Source organism: Falco rusticolus, chromosome 12, assembly GCF_015220075.1.
Source record: "Falco rusticolus isolate bFalRus1 chromosome 12, bFalRus1.pri, whole genome shotgun sequence".
NCBI lineage: Eukaryota > Metazoa > Chordata > Aves > Falconiformes > Falconidae > Falco > Falco rusticolus.
Genome location: NC_051198.1, coordinates 29,032,727 through 29,059,524, shown reverse-complemented (window position 1 = coordinate 29,059,524; position 26,798 = coordinate 29,032,727). Strand labels below are relative to the sequence as shown.

General features: G+C 43.0%; 1 long non-coding RNA gene across 1 annotated transcript in view; it reads right to left on the bottom strand.

The window, feature by feature from the left end:
* Nucleotides 1-22,365, bottom strand: part of LOC119156382 — a 40,366-nt gene extending 18,001 nt beyond the window's left edge. The window contains exons 1-2 of the long non-coding RNA XR_005107106.1: nucleotides 22,275-22,365; nucleotides 12,022-12,121 (exon numbers count right to left, since the gene is read on the bottom strand). This is a non-coding gene — a long non-coding RNA (uncharacterized LOC119156382). The remainder of the gene's footprint in view (nucleotides 1-12,021; nucleotides 12,122-22,274) is intronic.
* Nucleotides 22,366-26,798: the final 4,433 nt, after the last annotated feature.

Sequence of the window (26,798 nt, the reverse complement as noted above, 5' to 3'; positions counted from 1 at the left end):
AATCACCTTCTTAATGGAAACATTAGGAAGTGAGCCAAAGCTTACTTCCTCCAGTGTGCTTAGAAGATGTGGTTTCCATAAGTAGAGTGCTCTTAGTGCTTTTCAGAAGGGCAGATCCACTGGGTTCAGAGCAGCATCACCCAGGGCTTGGTACAGAAGCCCACACTTTGGGACCAAGGTCTGCCTCCTCCCTCCTGCCAACCTGAAACCTGCTATGAATGTCAGGGCACCCACTGCCCAATTCCCTTGGTACTTCATCAGGAACCTACCTCTTTTGAAACTCCAGCTCTAAAGATATTTTATATCATGGTCACTTCCAAGTTACCTGAACTGTTTCCCAGTCAACACTGGGCCTCTCAAATACAGAAGCTCAATCAGCAGCAGGAGTTCAGCACGTAAACTGGGGCCAGCACACATTAAGACTTACCGCCTCTTCCCCCACTGCTCCTGAAGTCAGTCTTTATTCATGTATTATGGCAATGCTGTACGAGAAGGTGAGGCAGAACTCCTGCATGCCTCTTCCCTTGCCCTGTGTTCTGGTGTTATTACCATGATGCTTAGTCATGCCAAATTCATTACAGTTGCCATTGAGTCACGATGGCAGGTGGCTCCGGCTGGCCCTGGCTGCAGGCAGGTGAGACTACCTATTTAGACAGAGAGGACTACTGCAGAGCAAGTCACGCAGAGAGCGACTCAGGGGAACTAGGCTGGCAACAGGAGCTGATGTTGTCAGCTCATCAATAAAACCAAGCTTCAGAGGAGGCTGAGCTTTCTTACTCATGCTCTGGTGTTCAGAGCATGACTCAACTCGTTCACACCACACAGCACTTGGAGGCCAGCCACACAGAACTGCTTTCATCCGCAGCATTTCAGCTGGGCTGGTCTTGCCACCACCTCTTCCTTTCCCCTTGTGTTTCTGTGCAGGTCATTAGGTAGGACTGACGTTCAATGCTTCTGTGACATGGCTTTATCGTTACCGAAAAGCAGGAGTCAAGGAGGGAGCTAAAAATTTCCCTTGTAGTTAGCAGTGGCCACACTGTGGAACTCATCAAACTTTGAGGAAGTAATTGAAGCTATTTGCACTTGTGGAAAATTGGAGAGACAAAAGTACAGGAAATTGCTTGTTGTTTTGCTCTCAGCACCACAGCTATGATTGCTCTCTTGTTGGATGAGATTCCTTTAGAAGAACTGGCTTCCAGCTAAAGGATAAAGAGACCAGTTGGATTTTGTTTAGTTTGTTTGTTTTGAAAAATCCTTCTCATGCTTCCTCTGATCCATAAAGACAATCTCAATGCATGCAAGAAACACCCCGCTAGAAAATGAGAAGTTGTAAGGCCCAGCTGAACACACTGCTCTGGTAGCTTCACCTGTCAGATATTTAAAAGTGAGGAAGGTGAACAACAGCTCTTAGTGGATCTGAGACACACTATAGAAAGAACATTTTTGGTTTCTTATACGTAAAAATGTCACTTTGTAATAGAAATGACAGATCTGCACTTTTTCTGAGTGTTTGGAATGGCCAGTAACAGAGGCTTCGTTAGGTTTACCGTCAGATGAGGCACATGCAGCAAACACAACAAACACTGTCCTGAGCGTCAGGTCTCTAACTCTGAATGGATAGACTGGTCCATCCTTCCAGGATGATGGATCCCCAGGGTGGCCCAGGATCCCTCTGAACACACCTGCAGCCCATATTTCCTGGAATGTCCTTTGGAAATCGCTGTAGCAACAGTGTCTTCAAAGACCAAATTTCTTAATAGGCAACCACATGACTGGAACTGTGCAGGGAATAAGGGCTTTCTGGGAACCACCTCCATGCAACCCAGGCATGCCAAAAAATTAGCTTGCTCTTCCTATCTTCATTTTTATATAGTTGCTTTTAATTGCCTCCCTCATGAGGTATAGGTTCATGTAGCAGTACTTCAAATTGTGACCTGAAGAAACCCAGAGTACTTCACAAAACTCCACGTACATGAAAAGCATCTCCTGCCAGGCCCTTCTGTGGCCTCAGCAGAGTATGACAACATTGAAATGAGTGGTAATACACTAGACCAGATCTTCAGGTGACATAAATCAGTGCAGTACCATGGTCTTCAAGCCATCTGTAGTTTAAAATCAACACCAGGAGTAGCATTTACAAGGAGAAAGTTCTAGTTCTCTTTTTCCTGCCTGTTTCCTTTGTTATTTTATTATCACTGTCACAGACCCATAGCACTCCTTTCTGTCTCACTAAAAGGATAAAAAAACTCAAATCAATTTATAGTACATGATACATTGACTTGTGACTGTCTATGATACCACCTGTAACTGTCCCGTCCACAATAACAAGTAATCAGGTTAATATTGTTGGATAGAGTTTTTCTTTCCCAAAATGACACATTTAGATTTTGTATCTGCAGAGAAGCAAGGGAAGAACCAGTAAAGAAAATAAAAGATCAATTTTTTTTGGTTGGTTGCATAATTTTAATAAGATTTAAATTCTTACTTCCACTGGAGTTGGGCCTAGACAAGTGATGCACTCATTCAAATATTACAGGGATGAGAGCTATGTAGGAACTGAAATATTTAATCAGATACTGAAATGAACTTTACACAAGTGTCCAAGCCATTTTACATTACAGTGAAAGAGAGCATCTCAAAGCAGTGATAGAGGCACAGAAGCGGCAACTGGATAGTTTCAAGGCAAGGAAATCAGCTTGATTTATTTTTTTTTTAAGATATGATACTACTTTAAATTTATGTGGGAAATCAAATAAATATCTGTAATAACACTGCACTGGGTTCTGACATTTTCTGATTGTCAGGAGAATTGAGTGTTACATGGATTTATCAGATGGCACATGTATGTGCATGTAAATGCACAGTATGGTGGCAAACATGACATGAAGTCAAGTTCAGTCCTGCTTTCATCTGCACCATGCAGACTCTTGGTAACAACCATTTTTGGATGTTCACTAGGGTAGTTGAGATCAGAATTTTATGCAGTGACTTGCCTTTTAAGGCATGCCATTACCTATGATGTTTTAAGGGCATCCGATGGGGTTATATGCATATTTCCATGCTGATATACAGGGAAACAGCTCCTCTGAAATCTGCACCCACTTACATCAGTTAAATGTTTGGCTCTGATTCTAGTTTTTGTTTCTTTCTTCCTTTTTCTTTCTTTCTAAGACCATCATTGCATATAATTGATGGAGTTAAGGTTTTTGTTTTCACCTCTGCAGGGTCCATTTTTAAAAGTCATCTTGTCACTCTCTCCTTTGCTGCCCTTGCCCTCCCTCTTCCTTCTTACTCTGTTAAATCAGACTCCATTTTTCCTCCAATTGCTCCGCACAACCTTGCATTCTGCATATTGACCTTTCATATGCTGCCGTTTGGATCACCAGCTCTAGCCATTACATTAGCAACACACAATTACACCCTCAAGGTAGACTCAAGTGCAGATCCTACCTCTACATAAATACCTTAATGAATGGAAAGATGCTGATGTATGTTTGAAGTATGTTTTCAGCTCACGTAGTAGAGAAGAAGGATTCTGCAGAGACTTGAAACTGTGGGTAGTGATGGGAGCATTTTCCAAATGTTTCTGTTCCACCAGAGTGCCCTCTGTATGGTGCTGTTCTCTGAAGTGCCCATGCATTATATTTTTTTCTAGAGGTTATTGCCAGCCAAAGCCGCCCCCAGATGTCACAGAGGGGGTGTCACATCTATTGAGCTCAGACGGGTAGCTCTTGGTTGGTGTAAGGACATGGCACTTCCAAAAGAAGTGTTCTTGGTGACGTATTTGATCAAAATTGCCTTTGACATGAACAACCACCCTGATATGCTGCAGTTTGGTGATATCTGTTGCTGCTCTGGGAGTGTGATATGGCCGTTAAAGTACCTATGGGTATGATTTTTTCTTTTTTTAATTTTTTCTTTCAGAATTCAACATACATTTTTCTGTGAACAAGCAACATCAGAACTGAAGCAACTCTGGCCTCCCTCGCAACAAAAGCACAGTCTGAAAATGAATGATGTCAAATCTGACATACGTAAGTATTTGCCCCATGGTTATGCGGGTAATGAACATACAGCTATGTGGGACATGATCTAATGTTTTCTTTATAGTCTTACAGTCGTGATAAATTGAGCAATATGTGAAATGGTGGCTTTCAACCAGTTCAAGGTATTGTTTGTCTGGATCACAATGAATAAAATTTGCTCGCAGTCCCCAGACCACTGAGAATGAAATATTGTTCTCCCTTCTAGGAGGAATTGTGCTCTGAGAGAAGGGACTTGGAGAAAAGGAACAGTGTGAGGCTATCCTGTATCATCTCTGTGTAGAAAGTTATCAGTCTCCACGGTGTCTCTCAAGGGTCCTACTGGGCATGTGATACTAACTGTGATGTTTGGCCTAGAGCAGAGATTCACCACAGGCTCCAACATCGACTCATGTCTCCACAATTCACCGAAATAACCATCGGATATTATTTTTAATAAAAGCATACAATATTGCTGCACTTATATTCTTCACTACATTGATTTTGCAAATGGGACCTCCTCCAATTTACAGAAGTCTTGCTTTACTTTGTGCACACACAAAAAAGTCCTTCTAAAATCAGTAAGTGTAGTAAAAATCTGTGGCACAAGTGGCCAGTCCAGTATGTCTGTTTAATTAACCAGTTCAAAAGAGGTGAGGAAAAGAGGCAAAGTGGTCTTCTGAAAGATCCCAGAAGAAAAACAACTTTTTACCGATGAAGCTGCTTCTATTCTAGGTTATACCAGTGTTTGATGTAATGACTTCAGTAAAATCCAAAGGGAAGTGAGCGAATAAGTAAGTGTGTAGGGAACAAAAAGGGAATTTAGCCTCATTTTGCACTCATTACAGCAAGGCTTGTCCCTCACAAAGAAGTTTCTTTGTGGAGATCTGAGGAGAGGAGATGCTGGGTCAATCAGTGACTGCCTTGGTGGGTCCTCAGTCAGCCTATGGCCCCACTGGCAAACACATGCAGCCTCCCAGCCTCCCAGCCAAGGTCTTCCTCAGAGATAGCGCTGTCTGACAACAAGGTTTTCAAGGGAGAGGGAAATTCAAATATGCAATACCCTTTTGCTGGACTTGAAAGAATTAACCACAGCAAAAAGCAGGCATGCTCACAGCATAAGCTCTGTCAGGAGAAACACGCCTGAAACTCTGCAAGGCTTTTGGAACTGGGAGAATGTGGCATTTCTTTGTATATCATGTACAACAAAGGAGAGCTGTTGCACAGACATTTGGAAGCTTAGGTCAATATTTATCATCCAAGGATTTAAGTCCAATTAATTCACCTACTTTTTCCCAATTAATCAGACAAACCTGCTTGCTTTACAAAAAGCTGGGCAACAAGGCAACCCATAGCTGAGGGTTCCTAAGCAGTTTTATCCCACTGCTACCAGGGTTTGGCGTTTCTTTTTCTTTTGCCTGCAGGGTTGCAGCACCACACAGGCGGTGACACTGCTGCTGGTGCAGCTCCCCTCCCTCCAGTCTGCAGTGTACTGCTCTAGCATCATCCTCACAGCAAACCTTAACTCAACAAAGAGGTGAGCCACAAACGTGGAGTGAAGAGCTTATCTGCAGAAAAATGCAGTGTCATGACATAACCTAGGCTATTAGTGAAGTCTGAACGCATTTTGGACAATCATTGATGACTGGCAAAAAAAGAAAAAAGAACGAGGGAAAATTGATACTTTTGATTTTGACACTTTCTAATATAAATCCTTTTATTTCTCATCCCAACGGGATCTTTCAAGGCCAAATTCAGTCACACTTACTTTTCAAAAGTTACAACAAATGAGTCTCCCTGCAACACACAAGTGAAGCTCAAAACTAAAGCCTCTTAAGTCAGGTTTCACTGTGGATCAACTCAGATCAGTTACAGGTTTTCCCACTTCACCCATGCTGTTGCAGAACAGAGAATAAACCGTTTGCATAGCTCAACCACTAGAATGTGCTTCCACATTTTGCCTGCTCAAGAAGCAGGTGCTGGTGGAAGGTACAGGGACCACAACCAGCACACATTCCCACGGAAGCACATTTAATGCAGAACATAAAAACATACAATAAAAATATGCAAAAGCTGAAGAATGGGCTGCGAGCTCCCAGCATATAATTCTGTTTTCAGTGGGATAAGCAATTTTTCATATGCTTTGGCAAATTTTAGCCTAATTAAAAGAACAAGTATATGTGGATTAATGAGAGCAGTAATCTAGTCATCCATTCCAAACCTATCCAGAAATTTATGACAACTTTGATGAGGTGCAGATGGGCACCTTACAGCAAAGACCATAAGGATTCCGGAGGACTCAGGTTTCAAAATTTACACATTCTATGAAAATTTGCAACTCTGGGCCAGTTTTGTTCAGTTGCAGTAAGAGGCATGCAGAGAGCAGTAGAGAAAACCATCACTACACGCATGGTGGTCACTGTTACATACTAAATGACTTGTGAGCCATGGAGAAAACCATCACCACATGCATGGTGGTCACTGTTACATACTAAATAACCTGCTTAATTTACTGTGCTCTGCTGTCACATTTTCTCTTTCACCACCTGAAAACTGACCTCTCTTTGTCTGACTCCACTCCTCATACTTCAATATCATCTCCAGAAAAGGGTCCAGGAATGTTAGCAGAATTATCTTAATGTTAAGATTCCCCTTAATACCAGCAAAAGCTGTGAGTAAGCGGATCTGCTCATTGATGGCAGCAGGTTCCTGAGATTCTGGCCTGACACCACAAGGCAGCCTTGACTCTCTAACATGGTCTCTGCCTATGTGGAGAAGCATGGCTCTTTGAATGACACCTTCCTTGCTTTGAAGGACACCTTTGTTGGGGACCTTGGGGATTCTGACTGGATTCCTATCCAAATCTATCCAAACAGATACGTGAACTATCATGCAATTGTAGTATAAAAACAATTCCACTCTTCACCCTGAATCTCAGCTACGCACATTGTCTAGTGAAAGCCTGCTCAGTTCATTTCCATGGGTATCCACTTTCTGTCATACTTAATGCACAAGGTCTGGAAGTTTCCCTATGATAGGGCTGTTATGCAGAAGAACATGAGCTGAAAAGCCCATTCTTCTGTAACTACAAGTTTGCACCTTTCTGACTCATATTCTGGCTTCTCAGCCCCCACTCCCCTTAAGTGCACTTTTAACTGCTAGAAGAGGAAAAATCCATGCTGGATCCCTAGAGCTGGGCACTATCTGACATCTTCACGTCAGGAAACTAGCAGTGACTGGTACTGCTCCCTGATGTTTGATCCCAGCCTCCCACACATGGCACGATCCAGGAGGCTCAGTACCTTGGAGGCCAGAATGGCAAAAAATACAGATCCCTGATGAGAATGCAGGAGACGTGAGTCAGACATGAGCAAGACCCAGATTACTGTAAACAACACACAGTCTGAGCAATAGCCACTCAATGATGCTCAACGACTCAGTTGTTTTAATATGAGAGCTCTACTAACACCTCCATTTTCCAAGATCCATAGTAATACTGTGCCATTCAATAATTTGCATTCTGGCCTGTAAAAATCATCTTTATTTTTGTTGTCAATAGCCTTAAAAATTGGCATACTTCTCAAAAGACAGTATTTTCACTTGTGATTTCAATCAGTAAAACAATCCTATCTCCTGCTTAACACATCACTTTTCACTTTGAAATCTTAGAGTCATCATCAATGAATAGGCTGTATCTTGCTGAATGTATAGGAAAATTGAGGCAGCACCTGTGCTTTTCACACTTTGAAGATTTTATCAAAACAGATAGTCAGGAGGAGATCCACACACAACCTCTGCTTCAACCTCTGGAGAACGCTGCTTGCTTGCCTATACATATTAGAGACACAGAGGTCCTTGCACAGATTGAATGTAGACGTTTACAACACCTGTTCACTTCTCTAGGGACACTCATAGGTGGCTTTACATGTGCCAGTAAGACACACAGAGTCCCTTGTTTATAGTTTATTGAAAGAGTTGCCTTTGCCTTTCCAGTAACTCCATTTGAAACGTGATTAGACTTCACAATATGTCAAAAAGAAACTCTGAAATGAAATGAAATCACCACAGTACCATATGCCACACTCTGCCTAGGCACAGCAAGAGTAAGTTAAATTCACTATCGCAGCTGCCAGAGTGAATTTGTTTTCTTTTATTCGTATATGACTCAGCTTTAATATTTTTCTGAGACAGTTCTTGATAATTCTATGGACAAGTAAGTAACGTTAGTAACACAGAAGAGTTGGCCTGTTCCTTTCAATCAGCTTAGTAAACCTATTCTGGACATAAAGGGAGGCCAAACAAGAGTCAGAGCATCCAAGTTTTCTTTTTTGGAATAGAACACTCCTAACCTTCCTCTTCTGGACAGATTTGCCCATTAGTGAGAGAAAGCATTACTCAGGGAGTAGCATACAAGAGCTGAAAGTATTGAGTTCCTATCCTAGGTCAGAATATTGCCTATAGTGGTCTTCAGTAGCTCCTCCCACAAGCCTCAATTTGTTGGACCACAAAATACAAACAACCATTTCCCTACAGCACATATGCAGTAAGGCCTTATCAAACTTTACGTAAAGTACTTGGTGATTCTGGGATGAGAATATAAATGCAGAATTAGATGCTGCTAATTTATACATGTTCCTGCTAATCAAGTGTGGAATTGTCCTCAGTCCCAAAATAATTAGTCTTGCCCCAATGGAAGAAGTCTCCTGAAGCTTGTGGAGTGAAAGTGGAAAGGAGAAGAAAGGATGGATCTGCCCTCAGATATCAATTGCACAAATGACCTAAATTCCCAAATTTCCTAACCTCACTTTATGTGACATTGCACATCGGCAATATGAGTGGCTGCTTGTGAATAGCCACCTTTATTTATTGCTGCTGAATTAATTTTCATTTAAGAAATATAGCTCTGTTACTGCTGGTATTATTGGTCTGCTCTCTCCATTTTCTTACAGCTTTGGACTAAATGCAGTCACCATTTCTTTCTCATGAAGCGATACAGAGCACTGTGCTTCGGTTCACAGTACTGCAAAGTGTCATTTGGCCTTAATAACTGTAACTATACAAAACAAAAGGAGCTGGCTTTGCCACAACTACTAGGTTTTGTAGATCTCTCAAAACCAGCCATAAATGAAATATCTCTGCATTATATATTTGTGATACCATTTCGAACATGAGCGTTTCCATTTCTGCAGGCTAACCCCTATTCCCTCCTCCCACAGTTTCACATCAGTCCCTAATGCTATCGCTCCCATCCTGAGGGCTGTGTACAAGCTGGGTATATCTATTAGACAGAGCTAATTCCTTTCAAGCTCCTTCTGTGCATGGCTGTGACTGACAGAAACGGGTGCTGTGTGCAAGTGTCACTGGAGCATGACCTCGAGTTAATACATTTAATGATGAAAGAAAAAGATTCATTCAGCATGTGAACTCTATGCTGAGATGAGCCAGAAGTACTGAGCATATACAAATTGCTGTTTTGTCAGCACAGCGCTTGGCGGAGTTTTTAAATATTCCAGCTATTCTAAGCCATCATCCTCAAGGCGGGGGCAACTAAAAAAAGAGGAGAATCAAAATAGCATTTCCAATCCAAACACCATTGTTTTATAAGAGATTTGGACCTGGATGCTTAGAGCAATGCATGACCTCCTGGCAGCTGCAGCCCTCGGTTTGATGTGAAAGGACTTGCACAGAACTGTTTGCAAAACTCAGAGAAGGGACCACAAGATATCTAGCCTTTGAGTCACAGACATCAGTTTAACTCCAGCCTGGCTAGGAGCAATTGGAAGTTACAAGGATCTCCGCAGTCTGTCTGGCGGCTTGTGCTAATTGCTCTCATTTCAGTTGCCTGTGGGCATGAGTTAGTCTTCCAGATGCCATCTCTGCATCTGGTATTAGCAGAGCAGTCAGGGGCCACACAGGCCATAGCAGGTGACCTCTTCTCTCACCCAAGCAGTTCTGTCAAGAGCTGAGTCTCCATCTGCCTGGCGGGTGCTGCCTGCATTAGCACTGAGGGCATAAATCTTATCTGTGGTTGGCTAAAACTTCAGAAGGTTGGAGAAAACCCCAGGAGAATATCAGTGATATTTTTTTGCAATTTCTCCCCAGCTATAATAGTTGGTCCTCTCTTAGAATTTAAAAAAACAATGGAACTGTTAGCAGAGGGATTGGAAGAAATACAGTCTCCCTCCTTCCTCTGACTAGTTCTAGCAATAACTATCACCAGAGGCAGCATTGCAGAGAAGATCTCAAACCTCTTCCTGTCTGTGCTTCCTATTGTTGACTTTGACAACTACATCCATTTAGGGTCAGATTCTATCACTCATTGCTGCTTGGAAACCAGCAGACATTTGGGCAGACAATAAATGCAGAATTTAGAGTATAATATAACTTTGGTACTTTCACTGCAAAGAATCCTCTGTTCACCTCTTCTCACTGCCTGTCTCCCTCATGCATGTTCTCTTGCCTTTGTATCTGACCCTGTGTTCAAAAACCTCTGCAATCACCTGCTCTTCTTGCAGTCTTAACTGAATGAGCTTCTATTTCCATTGTCATCTACTCAGCTTTTTGAGTCCTTTAAAACAGTAAGATCCAAAGTGTTCCTGCCTTTTCTTAAAGGTGGTCAAACCCTAAGGCAATACTTTCTACCCTCTCTTGCCCCTCTTCTACCTCCCCTTTTACACCTGCCTCAGGGAAAGGGACAGAAAATTCTGCTTAAGGCAGAGGACAGTAAATGCCTTTTTTTGTGGAGGCAGCAATATCTGTCCTGGGGTTGCTGCATCCCATTAAACCTAGAAGACAGAGATCTTGGGGCTTCTTTCTGTTAAAAATCTTTGCTTTTTTGTTACTAAGCAGCAGCAGTAGCTCTTAAGAAAAAGAAGATTACAGATTCTGCTGAAGAGTATTGCTTATTGAAGAGAGTCATTTCACAAGCAGAGACAGTTTAGACTACCAAACTATTGGCAATACTTCTGTGCAACATCTGTTTTTCCCCAAGCAACCCCCCATCATGGGCTGACCCAGCCCAGAGCTGTTCAGTTTAAAAGCCACGGATTGCAACTCAAGCTGATACAAGAGATACCCCAGCTGATAATTGGCCAGCTTGTCATTCTCTATTTGTTTTTTCTTTCTGTTTGCTCATCTGCTTTGCCCTCTCATATGGTTTCTCTCTGCTTTTCATGTGGGTCACCTACTGCGCTAAGCAGTAACCAAGGGTAAAAAGGAGAGGGCATATATATTAATAGTTATGAAGAATTATATACTACTACTTGTCAAGCAATTGCTCTAGTGATGTGCTTTCATTCACTTGCTGTTGTGGGCAAAAGCCAATGTCATTTTTTGCAAGGACATCCGTACACAGAAGACTCATGCTTGCCACTGAAAGGAGGGGTTGAGTCGAGTCAGCAGTACAAAATGATAATTAAAAAAAAAAACAAAACCCAAAACAAAACAAAAAAGAGAGAAAGAAAGAAAGAAAGAAAGAAAAAAATAACCAGGCAGCATTTCCTAGAAAGCTCTGCAAGTTTGCTGGGACCCTCTTAATAGCCTTGCAAATGTTGTGAGTCGTGTGCAGGCAGTTACCGCTAAACGGTGCAAATGGGAGAACTGCAGCAACTCACCATCTTTCCACAGCGTCAAGACTGGAAAATACCTAGAGCCTGCGGTTCAGACGCGGTAAACTAGACTTGCTCTGCCACCTCCTGGCTGTACCACATACCGAACATATAGCGAAACGCTCAACAACTACTTTGATTCTTAACTCGCTCTCATGTCACAGGCCTGATTTAAGGTTCACTGAGATGCCGAAGCTTCAACCCGGCCCTGGACAGTACGTGCAGAGTGACCAGAGGCACAGATAATGCCTTCTGGACCATAAATATGAGAGAAAAGCTTTGCTGCGATTTTATACTGCACCCTACACATACATTTTAAAATACAATGAAAACATAATTAGAATTCTTTTTATGCCTGTTTCCCATACAAATGTTTTATTACAGTTTCTCACCTTAAAGGGGAGGGAGATCACTGCTTCCAGAGGTTTCCCCGACGTTGCAGTTGTCAGACCTTGCCCTCCCAAATGTTTAGGAATCTGCTTCTTTATTGCTCTGTGGAAAAGAAGTTCTGTAAGCATACATATACTTGTTTGTTTTGTAACATGGGACTATAATATGGAAAAAAACCTCTAGTTAATATTCTTCTTCTTTCCCTCCTAGCTTGCAATGTCTAGCAATATTTCCTACTAATGTTGGTGCAGGGATGGAGATAGATATTGACTTTCATCTCTGTACAGAATTCTGGCTTTACTGCTCCATAAACTGCTCCAAGAGAATAATAATAATATGATGTCATGATTTATAAGCACAATATAGTTTTTTACATTTTTATACAGTTTCAAATAGTATTTGCTTTCACAGTTTCCTTTTATCTGAACTTCTACTCAATAGGAAGTCATAGAAAATCTCAAGAAGATTGTAAACCTAAAGACGTATAACCTACGGCAATATGAGTCCACAGGTAAAGAGGGAATGTGGGTTTCAAGCTCTTGTTGCTCCAAATCTGCTCTTTAGTCACCAGTTTACAGCCTCCCATTGTTGCACATTCATTAAGGGATAGTCCACTGAGTGATAGTACCCTTTAGAAAGATTCTTCAGAAAATGTAAACCTAGATGAAAGCTACAGTGACTGGATTTTGAACTCCACGTTACCTTTGTTCTGCAGCTGAGTAACATCAAATTCACCTGGTAGGAGCACATTCTTTCCTTGGTTCACATATGAGAAGTGATGTATTTTTAATGAGATTTATTTTCATTACAGGAATTGCACTGACAATTTGCATTAAAGATAAACTAAATGAGCTGTTCAAGAGTAGAACTAGCTTTCTCACAGTTGTTTCCTTTAATTAACCCATATAGTGTGTTAATTTTGGATTAAGCCCTGCCTTTTGCCATCTATGAGATCCAAGTCATCCTTCCATAAAATCTTTGATCACCTCATTTTCTTCGTCTGTTAACCCTTTGAAGACACAGCTCTCAGAGAAAAATTAGGAAAGCATTTTGCTTTAATGTTCTACCACAAAAATACAGTAATTTTTTTCTCTATTTTATCTCAAGTGAAATGGCAATTGTTAAAATTTTCAGCTGCATAAAATCTCTATTTCCAGGTGGGTTTACTTTAAGTATCTAGTAATTTATTGGAATTATCAAGTCACTTCCCATGTTAATCAAAAATAATTGATATTATATGAAATCCTACTGATCTCCAAATGGAACTGAAACCTTTTAGGTCCCCAGTACACATCTCTACCACATGTGGTAATAAGTGACTGGTAGCAGTAGATATCCATTATCATCCACATAGGGATCAGCTGCATGAGGGAGAAATTCAGTCAACAGACTTGAGGGATGTAGGATACATGCTTCATCACCAGAACATTCAGATATTTGCCAACAAACAAACATGCAGACTCAAAAAAGCCTTGGATAATTTCAATGCTGGATGAGAAAGAACAGACGTGGGGCTGTATAAATGCTGGTTCCGGTTTGTCCCTGCTTACTCCCCTTCCTTCCTATCAAGCCCTAGCACAGTCTTCAACTTCTGCTCTTTTTATCTGCTCTGCCTTCTTGCTGGCCCTGCTCCCCACTCCTCACCCTGCAGTGCTCTGCCCTCCACTGGAGAAGCTCCCAGCTATAGGTTACAATATGGAGCTGCACACAGGCAGATGAGCTGGCAGGGAGAAGCTGGAGGGCTGGAGGATGCTCACCGCAGATTTCACCAGCCAGGAATTTAGCTGCCAAATTCTAACAAGCTTCTGCTGAGGGTGTCCAAATTAAAATTAGTCAGAGTTTATGATTTGACCAATTCATGTTCTCTTGGAGAGAGTGAGAGGGGCTTACTCGATACCAAAAAAGCCTTTTTCTATAAAGCCTGGAAGAAATAAGAGTTCCAAGTCAAAATACTGCAAGATTTTTAACCAGGTCAACATATTTATCATTTTTATGTGTGGTTGAACAATTTTAGATAGTTTTCCAAATTCTGGTTGACATGAGCTGTGGAGAAAGGGTGCCTGGGAAGACAGTATTATAAAACATTTGAGATACCTCTGCAACATCTGCCTTCTATCACACATGGAGCCTAATCACACCTCCTTGCAGTAATGGAAACATTCCCCTTACCCTCAGTCCCAGAGCACAAAGCACAGGAGAGGCATCTTGAACCTCTTTCTCCATTCTCAACAGTCACACCAGAAAAAATTAAGGAACAAAGCACAATATACACCTCACCCAAAGGACATAAAGTCGAGGCCTGGACACAGGCTTGGAACAGGGAGTCTCTGCGCTGTCAAACCGCTAGTACAGCCCTAGCACAGGGCTGCTCTGGGTCAGGTAACGCTCTTCCAGACAATGCCTGCACGTGGTTTGGGAGTTGGGGAAGGCTACAGATCGTTCCCGACAGGCAGTCTGGATGCAGTCCCATTGTTTTGGAGGCTGTGTGAGTTTAGCTGTGTCTTGTCAAGAGTTTACTAGTTTGTTTACTACCTTGTTTATTTACTAGTAGTTTGTTTACTGCCTTGACAATTTGTTTACTAGCAGAAAGAGTGTCAAACAGGCTCATAACTCAAAAAAATGACTGTGATCACCCAGGCAGATGGTGTGACTGCAGCTTACCCCCCACTTACTTCCCCTTCCACTTATCATCAAAGAAATAGGCTAGTGGTACTCAGGTTGTTAAACTTGCCAGGTAAAGCAGTTGGAATCTATTTGGAACAAGAGTTTTTAAAATTACAGCAAAAGAATAAAGAGGAAGGTCATTTTTATAACCATAACAAGAGACCAAAGAGATAGCATATCAAGCATATTTTGGCAGGAGATGAAGCCAAGGATCATTACTTGGAGGATTCAGTAAATGTCATTAGCATCTGTACTTTTTCCTACTTCGTTCTTATTATGACATCTTGGCAAAGTGCTAAGAACTATTTATAAGGAAAAGGTTACGGATGCTGGCAGATAGGAGCAGATAGGATCACAAGAGTCTGAACCTAAGGAACATTACCTGCCAAATTAAAAAAAAAAAAAAAAAAAAAGTGCTATTGGAGCTAGCATGGAAAGATCAAAAAGAACACGGCAAAGTAATAATTGCATAGGTAAGATGACAGACAATGTTTTTAAATTGTGAAGCAGGAGTCTAAACATCATAATGGGAGCAACAATTAGAAACAATTCTAAAATGATCCGAAGCAAAGGGAAAATGTAGGCAGAATGTTCATAAATAGAGGATCATTTATCTGGGGAGAGGATAAATTTAATTAAAATCTGTGAGTCCCAGTCCAGAGGGAAACTTTAAAGGTAGATTTTGGAAAGCAAATACAGTTCAGTCTGTCATCCTTTCTCTTTGAATCCAGTGACATAGGTGGTGCTGAAGCCTTGCGAAACCTGTAAGGAGGAAGATAAACAAACCTATCGCTGATGATAATTTAAAGCAATGACTAATGAGGAAGGAAAACCAGAACTACCTCTCTGGCACCATCAGTCACAAATCAGCCAGGCCTAACTCAAGGCTGCAAAACTCGGGGAATCTGACAAGCACTTAGAAAAATACACCAAAAAATTCTTCTGACAGACACTACAGCCCCCTTCAATTAGGGGAGTTTTAAGGCCTATTGTGGAAGCAACAGGGTTAGTAAAATTAAAAATAATTTTTAAAAGTGGTCAAGAAAGAAAGATGCTGCTCTGAGAATAGAAGCAAAGGCATATTCCTATGTTTAGATCATTCAATTAAGTTAGCTGTGTGGATTAACCTTGCGGGGAAGTGATAGGAGCCTGCAGCCAGATCCAAGAACTAATACTGTGTTGCAATGCAAATCTTGAGGAGCAATTATACAGAAGCTCTTACTAGGCAAGTTTTGGGGGGAAACCTTAAAAATAAATTGTAAAGAGCAGCCTGACCAGAAATGAGGCAGCACCATGTGGAATATCAATTGCTATGCCAGGGGAAAGAAATGAATGTGCTAAGAATGTCAACTACGCCCCTGCTGTGAAATGCTGAAGTTCCCCAAAGCATGGACTGAGAGCGGCTAGCACTATAACCCACCAGCATATGCATCCAGCCCACCCTACAGCAAAAGAGAAGGGCTGGGCATTAGAGATACATGCTCCAAGCCTGGGACAACACCCTAACCTGCAGGGTCACTTTCAGAGCATGTCTGGGAAGTTTGATCTCTCACAGCTACACAACATACTATCAAAAACAAATGGGGCATTCTGCATCCCTGATTTGGCTTAGGAATAGAGGTCGAGTCCTCTCTAAAGAAAGTCTGGATTAAGTGGAATGGAATCCCAGATACAGACGGAGGGCTTTTGTGGAGTTCTGCACACACATAAAACTCTGAGACCCAAACCCTCTGATAACCTGCAAGCAGTCACTGATCAGCTTTCTGACATTTGTGTGCTCAGGGTAAACGAAGCATGCTTCCTTTAGGTCCTACAGCAATGTGGCTTCTTGTAATGAACAAGCAACCTCAGGTTCTTTTCTGCACCTTGATCCACTTGGAGGAGAATTACAACCTTTACAACTGCCTGATTTTCACAATTTACAGGGACCAATTTTTGGCCCTGCAGTAGACTAGTGCACTCAAAAAGCTGCTGACACGTATGCCATTTGGCCATTATCCCTGAAAAGACAGAAACAGAGTCCAGCAAGCCCCTTCCTTCTGCCTATGCTCAATATTCCCTATGTGCTGCCTGTCCCAAGCTTAAGGAAGGGTGGTCTGGTAAGCTCCCAGCACCAGTATGAACAGCATCCAGGGCAACAGTATCAGCCCAGCTGCTGTCTGGACTGCAGAACCACAAAATCAAGAAAGAAAAGCAACAGCCTTGTCTTTCATTAATTGCTGCTGGTTTTGAAGGTGGTCCCTTCAAGACAAGGTGATGTGACAATTCTCCAGCAGACTGGCTGTGATTCCAGCCTGTGCTCTGTGTGAACTAGAGAAGCACTATCCAAACTTGCCTTCAGAGCTTCAGCCATGCAGCCTCTCTGCAGTAGTGCACTACTAAGGAGAGAGTGGCCACATACCGCATACAGAAGCGGGGACTAGGAAACAGGGTTGCTTTATACTGCATGTTCTGTTGATCTCGGGGAGTAAAGGACCTGCCTCTTCCCCAGCACCTGAGTTTTGCATTTGGGAGGCAGTCGAAACAGTACGCAAGTTCCTTTGAAGAACACTTTGACCATGACAGGGTTAAGAGAGAACCAAAAGGAAACACTTCTGCTGTAGCTAAATAGATGCAAACCTTCCCAGCGCTGGATTGATGTGACGTACAATAGTTGTAAACTCTGTAACGTCACGAACCAGCACAATATAAGATTAGAGGCACCACCTTAACTCTGCTCCCTTGTGCGCATGCATCACAACACATCTCTGATGACATGATTATATACGGCTTCTAAAATAATATAATATCAGGCAGTTTTGTTCTACAGCCTTATTTATTACTTCTGAGTCTGTTGTCTCTATTTAATCTTTTCCTGCCTGGAAGAACATCACTCCATCAGTGAATCAGCATCTCCAGAGAGGAAACGAAATGGAGCCACGTTCATAATATACAGCAAATCGCTGTCTTAACACTCAGTTAATGTTCCACAGTGGATTAAGAATTATTGTCCTAGTATTTCAGCTTAGTCCAGATTTAGTGCCCCAGTGGAAGAATTAAAGGAGTACATGAAACAGTGCATGTAAAGCTAGTTTCCAGAGCAATAGAGGAGCATGTTGCTATCGCAGTCACTAAAGCAGGCATGTAAAAATCAAGGAGATGTCACAAAGTGGTTCCCTTTTCACAAAAGCTTGAGTAAGGGGAGAAAACCACATTTGAATACCACAAGAGATTTCAGCGGTATTGCTGGAAAGCCAACAAAGATAAGCTGGTTAAACAAAATGATTTTAATGAGTGCAATTATAGACAGAAATATGACTAGTGCCTCTATGGTCCACATGTTGTTATGCATCATCTGGTTAGGTACTGCCTGGATTGGCTACAAAAGATACTCTACAGCACTTGACGCACATGTTCTAAACCTTTACTCACAAAAGAGTCCCCCGAGAGGTGAGGTCTTCAGCGAGGATCTAAATGTGAGAGGGATTTTCTCTCAAATTCCTACCTCTATCCAAGGAATACTCCTGCAGCTGCATATCTGGCCACTGCTCTCCCTTTCTCTTCTCTGTCTCCGATGTGCTCTTGCAGGTTTGTGATGACTAAGGGTTGTTGAACTGTGTGTGTTCTGATGGGATCTGAACTGTAACACCCAGGAAGAAATGCCCCCTTGGAGCTTCATAAGATCCTCGCTCTTCCTACAGGTTCAAATATCAGCTGTGCAACTGTGAGCTCACACATCTGACTCACCGCTAATCTATTTCCCTCAACTCAGCTTTGCTTTGGCAATATTGCCACCTCCACGTCTCTTGCTGACTGAACATGAAGTAAATTAAATCCTGATCTTTCTCGACTGCCTCCTCCCGTTCTCCTTATTTTTTATGACTAAGATGCTGCCATGTCCCTTTTCCTTCAGGTCAGTAGCCAGACAGCTCCCGTTGCTCTCTATACTCTTTCACACATTAGGCTGTACCTAAATACCAGTGATTCTTCTTCTTCTGCCATGTTTCTAAGACTCAGGACAGATCATGCTCTTGCCCACTTTTACGTTATCTTCTGCCTGACATTATCTCCTCCCTTTCTGACCTCTGAAACTGCAGTCAACCCAAAGCACAGTGTCCAGATCACCCTTGTACCCTACAAAATGATAGTGTCATTAACATTTACTTTGTCCCTTCTCATCCTTGATTTCCCACTAACAGCACCATTTTCTACACATCTCTGCTTTCCACGGTGCCTTTATCAACCTGCTTATCTGTTTCTGACATTTACTTTGCTGTTCTCTCACTATTCTGACAACAGTGCTGACCAAGCACCAAGTATTACTTGTCACTCTATCCTCTTCCTTTCTCTCCTGCTGCCATGACATAAGTGACTTACTTGGGGGTTTTGGTTTTGGTTTTTTTCCCCCAACCTGGCAGGTCACTGACTCTCCATTTGCCAGTAGAGCTGTCTCTGTCCCAGGAGCCGTGCACTATGACACATACTATCCCATCTTCCATCAAATCTTTCCTCAAAACCTATTCCCCTTTAAGAGCGACAAACTTCATAAAACCAGAATAACCAAAATACACAATGCCATTGGGCTTGCTGAGGGAACTAGAGTCATGTGTTTCTTCCTTGTGCTGATAAAAATAAAATCCACTTAGTAACAGAAAGGGAGATGATAAATGGTGCTACTGAGCATGGTATGATATACAGAGACTAAGAAAGAAACCTCAGGGTTTTAAGTTCACTCTGACCTCATTGTCTCTTTGCTGAACTATATGGTGTCCACCTTGAACTAAACAGTTGAACACACCACTACTAGCTCCATTACCATCAGCCATTTTATACAAGCATTCCTGGGAGGAACATGTGGGGCTGCTGTTCCACCACAATACATGACATTTTCCACCGACCCTGTGCAAGCGAAGCATTGGCATAGGCTTACATGATGTGATGTGTTGGTCTCTTACCCATTTCTGTAGGTTAGCTGTTTACTAGCTCTACTACTTAACATCTTCTGTTATCAGTTCTTCCATGTCTCTACACTTGTTACTGTAAACATATCAAATATCAATCTCAGACATTCAGGAACTGTCCCCTTGGTAGGCTGTCTCCTTCGCACCTGGCTTAGACAGAGATGAAGGGACTGCACTTTACTTATTACACTAACATGGGGCTTCTTCCCCGAGTCCCAGGAATCGTGGTTTAACCCCAGCCAGCAACTAAGTACCATGCAGCTGCTTGCTCATTCCCCCTCCCCAGTGGGATGGGTAGGAAAATCAGAAAAAAGGTAAACCCCATGAGTTGAGATAAGAACAGTTTAATAATTGAAATAAAATATAATAGTAATATTCATAATTTAAGGAAAAGGGAGACAACAAAAAAACAAGAGAGAAATAAAACCCAAGAAAGACAAGTGATACACAACACAATTGCTCACCACTCACTGACCGATGCCCAGCCAGACCCTGAGCAGCTATCGGCAGCACCCAGTCAACTCCCCCCAGTTTATATGCGCAATGCTCTATGGTATGGAATATCCCTTTAGCCAGTTCAGATCAGCTGTCCTGGCTATGCTCCCTCCGTGCTTCTTGTGCACCTCCTCCTTGGCAGAGCATGGGAAACTGAAAAGTCCTTAACTTGGAGTAAGCACTATTTAGCAACAACTGAAACATCAGTGTGTTATCAACATTATTCTCATGCTAAATTCAAAACCACACCACTTCACCAGCTACTACGAAGAAAATTAACTCTGTCCCTGCCAAAAACAGGATACCAGGAATGCCCAAGGCTCATAATGTCTTCCTGTTACCACATCAGAAGGCTTTCTGATGACTCAATTCCTAATACTAGCAAGTGGGCCATCACTTTGAAATTGGTCCCTCATGCTGCTGCTCACTGCAACTCATGCTATTTTTCCATGGGTCTGACCTTGACCAGAAAGTGGGCTAGTTAGTGCCCTTACAGAAAGTGTGAATAGTTGGATATGGGGAGAAGAATAGGAATAGCGTACTCATGCTACTGGCTCAAGTCAATCATACACCATTTCTGCTGTTCATTTTCCATACTAGTCCATGCCTCATGCCAGGAGACTTTGTTGTCCGAGAAAAACGGAGGGACATTCTTCCCTGGAGGGGACGTAGATAATACTGCTAGTGTAAAAGAATGAAGTGGACTCTTATGAGTTCTCTGGCCTGTGTTTTCCACCCTCAGTGTTCTGTGATTCATCTAATTAAGGTATACAGCCTGGAAAACAAGAGGCAATTCGGAACTTCTACTCATTAGCTGGGTATGAATGGGATTTTTTTTTCCTCTTGACTGTCTTCATTTTATCTGCAGCAGTTCTTCATGACTCAGACTCCAGAAGGGCTTACGATTGTGTAGGTTGCCTCTGGCAAAGGCAAGTAGCTTCAAAGTAAGTGTCTGTCTGTCTGACTTTTATTTCTTTCTGAAAACAAACACTGAAAAGTCTATTCCCTGTGTGGCTGACCCAGCTGCCGTGTCTTTCCTGCTTGTTGGGATACAAGATGATTAATCTCCTTCCACATAGTTGAGTACTTAAACCATATGTGACAGGGGCACAAGGGCTTTCAGATAAAGCAGGGATAAAAAAAGACTTGTTTTATGCTTAATGAAGAAATAATTTCCTTAAGAACAAAAAGCTCCTCGCAGCCAGTGCTTATAAATTGCTTAATTGGAAATACACATAACAGTCCTACGAGGATTATCTGAGTGCTTCTGGCTGGAATTAGAGTCAGGAAAGAAAAGTTATTTTAGAGATACTAATAAAACAGGAGGTTGTGAAGGCTTCTGGGATATATACAGATGTTTTATTTTAAGCTTTGCATATAAAGTTGATTTTTAACCGATTTGTTATTGGTTTGCAAGCTCTGCTGATTAGCCTTGAGGCAGAAAGGAGTTAAAACACAGGGACAGACCTCCAGATCAGAGGGCAATAGCTCCTGAAGGATATAAGGATTTTTGTTAGCTGAGACTTTAGGCTATCAGGCCTGCTACCGCTGCCTAGGGATCTATTTGTGCCAGAAATACAGCTAAAGACACCTCTGTCGGTACCTTTCCTTGCTCCCAACAGGTATCAATCTCCTCAGGAGAGGACGGCGCTCACGGGCAGGCTCCTTGCACCGAGGAGGCCTCAGCGCCCCGACGCCACAGGCCTCCCTGGCACAAAGGGGGAAATGGCGGCTGCTGCAGCTCCGCCACCTCCGACTCCTCTCTAATGAGCTTTTTGGAGGAGTAATGCACCAGCGGGGCTGCCTCAGATGCCTGCATTTTACACGCTTTGCTACCAATAGCCAGGGAGCCCCTCAGCCGCCCACCACCAGCTTTGACCACCACAGCTGCCTCTGGCCCTCGGAGACAGCAGCGATGAGAGGACAGGAAACGGCTGGCGGCCCTTCAGGGCCGAAACTCATCTCAGCCCTGCCACCCGCCCCTCCAAGACCGTGGAAAATAATTTTCTGCTGTTTGTGGCTCTTTGTTTAGAGCCCAGCCCCCGGGTCAACTTCTCTAGTACCTATGGCCCTTCTGTTGCTGGAATAAACACCAAATCTTTAGCGTCTGACAGTAAAGACACCAGCACCACCTTCCTGTAACTGGTTTCGCTTACTTGGAGTTAAGTTTGGGCGCTGCACCCAAGCTGTGCCGCCATCCTCAACCGGGGGCGAGCGGCGGCGGCGGGGTCTCCTCAGGGCCCCGGCTCCCTGCCGGCGCCCCGCGCCCGCCCCGCCGGAAGGGCCGCGGCGCCATCTTGCGGCCGGCAGCGGCCTCGCGCCCGGCTGAGGCGGCTGGTGGGCAGCGCCGGGGCCCGCCGGGGCGCTCGGGCTTCCTCTGGGGGTATTGAGAGTCGTTAAGGGAAAAAATCAAACAAAAACAAACAAAAACAAAACAGAGCCGATTGCCGGGTGTGGAAATGCTCACCGGTAGCAGCTGCACAGGTGTAAAAAGTTGGTTTTACTTTCTCATGTGCTGCAGCTGCGGCAGCCAACACACTGAAGGAGGAAGGGAGGGTTGCTCATAATCGCTTTTAATTTTTCTCCTGCCTTGCCCAGCTGAGTTTCCTTTGCTTTATGAGTTACAGCCTTTATTTTCCCTTATAATAGAAGGTGGCATCTGAGTTCAAAAGCCCCACAGGGCTCTTGCGGTACTGACTATAAGGAGAGGTGGAGGAAAATGTCTGGATGGATCCGCTTCAAAGCTGCTGCGATTTGAGGACTGACAGGGAAAATTCAGGGAGCCATGTGGTGAATCAGACAATAGCTGGGCAGAGCTGGCCTTTTAGGCGATGCTGCAGGAATGAAAGAAGAAAAAGCGCTTAAATATTTGAAATGTAAAACTTAAACACAGGGCTTATATTTTAAAATACACTTTTTTTCCCCCCTTGCTTTTAGCTGGGGAAAGCACATTCATTTGCAGCTCTCCCAGATTCAATGGGTTTTAGATTTTATTGAGGATGGTATGAAGGTCTGCATGCAGAATAAAGCAGTAGCTACTACAAACTAAAGCTGCACTTGCCTTTTTAAGGTCTGACCTCGTCTCCCTAAAGGCAAGGAGTTGCCTTCATCACTCTTAGAGCAGTTGCACCAACAGACCCAGCATGGAGGCTTGGCAGCTGCACCAAAACCTGACAAGCTGGCACCAGCACCGAACTGGGATGTTGTTTGTCCCCAGCATCACTCCTGGAGTCCTGCCTGGCCAAGGCAGGGTCTTTTTACCCAGAGAGCCAAAGAAAGAGTAAGAAAAACAATTAAGATTCATGCAGGTCCTCCTCTTTCACATCAGCCATGATGCTTGCAGGTGCTTTCATGCTGTGTGCTGTGTATCATGTGTGGTAATTATTAGAGCTTTAAATTTGAGTGTTCATTCCCCCCGAGGCAGTGGGGGTAAAGGCTTCCCACGTCACTGGGCTGCCCCAAAGCAAAAGGGGGCTAAGAATGGGCCTGGATGTGTGTTGGGGTAAAACTGAGACCTTTTGAGGCCTGGTTCATGTTTTCCAAAGAACGCAAAGCGCCAATCTGCTTCCAGAATCTGTTAATTCTGCAAAAGGAGAGCTACCCTCAGCCTCCCTGATCCCAAATTTGGGTTACTTACCATACCCTGCCCCTTCCTGAAGCTCACCAGATCTGAATGAGGTGGTCTAAGAAAGCATGTAGATTTCTGAGCGCTTAGGAAACACACCTTTAAGCAGAAACTTAATTTAGGCAGAGCTCTTTCTTCCTATAATGTCTGCTTTCCCTCATTAAATCCCAAATTATGCATGAAATGTAATTTTATCTCTGTCTGTCACCACGCAGGGCTCTGCTAGCTGGTACAGAAGTAAGCCAAAGCCTGTAGCTATCACTGAAGCTCAGTTCTACCCACAGAAGGAGTCCCATAAAAACCATTTGATCAAGCAGTCAACTAAGTCGGTGAGAAGTTTAGTGTCTGAAAATATCTGCATCGCAGCTGAAAACAGCATCTCTCTAAGATCTGTAAACTCAGAAAAAAAGACTGCTTACAGTGTCACTGCCTAACACCTTGCAGGCAGAAGAACAGAGATTTTTGTCCTGTAGTTGCTCATTTTTGGCTTCAGTCAAAGCCTAAAATCAGAAGAGACGTTTTAAAAATCTCATCTAGATTTCCCCTGCAATCTCAAGGTAATGTGCTTTACACTGTGGTGTCAGTTGCTCCGAGGGACATGCATTACCGTATTGATAAGTACTTCATTCATTAACTGGGCCCATTTACGTTGGGTATCATGTATACATAATACAATCATGTTCTTCAGAAAGTTTTGGGATGAGGTCAGTAAAGAGACAGAAGTAGAAAAGGCAGTCTCACTTGTATTTGTCCCAGTACCAAAGATAGATATATAGAGAATAAGGATTTGAGGTCTGTATATGCACTGCTGTATTTTACAAGCCTAAAATCTAGCTTTACAAGTCTTCAGTGGAAAGGACAACTGGATGGAGAAGTACCATGGTGAGGTATTGAGCTGCTCTGCAGGCTTCCATCCCACACAGGGCAACACTTCCATGCTGGGGGAGAATCTTCTGTATGCAGAGTTTGCACAATTTTTAAAAATCTTTAGGTCCTTCTGATGGACAATGCTTTTGAATTCTGATGTCTCCTGTCAGAACAGGTTTTACTGGAAAATGTACTTTCATAAAAATTGAATTGTTTATAAATGACTTCTCTAACTTAAAAGGACAGAGGATAAAGGAGACATCTAGTGAGAATAATGCATTTGGATTCTCAAAAAGCTGTTGGCAACATTCCACACCAAAGGTTATTAGCGAGATGAAGCTGTCATGTGATGGCAGGAATTACTTCATGGAGTGAAAGCTGGTTACAGCATGGCAAGGGGTGGGATTTAGTGGTCAGCACGGAGCAGAGCCAGCAATGGGGTCCCCCAGGAATCAGTGCTAGAACTGGTTTTGTTTAATATATGAACAACAACAGGAGAAGGAAGTGAACAGCGGTATCTCTGTGCTGGCAGTGTTACTGGACCTTTTCAAGTATGCAGCCACCACGCAGGCAGCAAAAGCAACCTGAGGGACCTCACTAAACTCAGCGGGCAAAAAAGTGGCAGATGATGAGCTTCAAAGCAGATAAACGTAACCTGCTGCCATCAACAGGCTCAAAAAAGGATTAGACAAATTTGGGACACCAGGTCAAAAGACCAAAGGACTAGGCAAGGGTGTACCCTTTAACATCCCCAGTCCAACAGCTGTGGGTACTGAGGGAATAAGCAGGGAACACGCTGCGGAAAGTGGCCGACAAAGGTGCTCTCCTTACCTGGCTCTCCTATTGCTGGCGCTGGAGACACAGCATGGTGCCTGGTGGACCCAGCAGTGCGGGTTTTATGTTCCTATTTTGACAAAATTTCTGGTAGAAGAAAATCTGAACAAAGAGTTTCAACTATCAGAATAGTTCGCTTTGATAGAGGAAATTCTGACTTTCTTTTTTAAAATTTTGCCACTATTGAGGCATTTAAGTGCATGCTATTTTCATTATTTTATAGTGCTTTAACACTACAATATATGATAAAATATTAAAAATAAAAAGCAAATTATTACAATGTTATAAAAAGTTTGCTACTCTTTGAGAAATATTTTGATAGATCTGGATTTTTTTTTCCTTGTAAAAATAAGTCCATACCAATTTTGATATTTTGTTTTTTCATTCTGAATCAAAATTGAAGGGTGTTTTGCAATATTGTCATTTTTGGTGGAATAGGAACATTCATTTCCAGGAAGCTCTAGTGATTATTTCCTTTCCTGATGCTTGTCAGCCTCTTCTCCCATTTCAGAGCCTTCACTCTGATAAGCGTACCAGATCTGCTCTGTCTAAGGAGACAGTTAAGATATTTCTTACGTGCATGTGAAGTACAGCATGATAGAGGGGGGCTTGCTTCAGCATTACTAGAGATCTCTCCTGTTTAATTTTGCATCAAAGAACAAGATCTTCTGCTGAAGTTAAAAGCAACCTCAGAAAGGAGTAGTATCACCTGCCTGGTTGCTTATTCCCATTACCAGAGCCCCCATCCCCTTGGGTGGCACTGGCACTGGTGTGACAGCACTGTGACCCAGCTTTGCTGGGGCTTCCTTGGTCGAGGGCAGGTAGGGAGCAGGTAGGCAGCAGCAGGGTGGACCCATGTCTCTAATCTGCTTATGCCAGCACCTGCTTACGCCAGCTTGAAGGTTTCACAGCGATGTCTCTTCATGTGAGACAAAGACCATCTGATCTAGATGTCAGCCGGAACGTAAAGAGTGAGGGCATTATATTGCCTCAGTTTTGAGACTGGTACCTGACGTCCTCTGTGACCCTGATGAAGCTGAGCTCCAGGACAAGGTGGCAGGGGGTGGTTTCTGTGCCCTTGCGCTTCCTGTAGTTCGTACCGTGGTTTGGGATTCTCCAGACCATTTCTGTTTAATGGCAAGATCTGCTTCCCAGAAGGGATCTTGCCATACTGTCTCTCCTGACCCTTTTATTCCCTTCTTTTCTCCCAGGATTTGTTTGTTGGTTGTTTGTGTGTGTGTGTGTTTGTGTGTGTTTTGTGGATTTTTTTGGTTGTGGGGTTTTTGGGTTGGTTTTTTTTTTTGTGAGTCTGACAGCTCTGTGATAATTATTCCTCCTCCTCACAGCTCTGCAC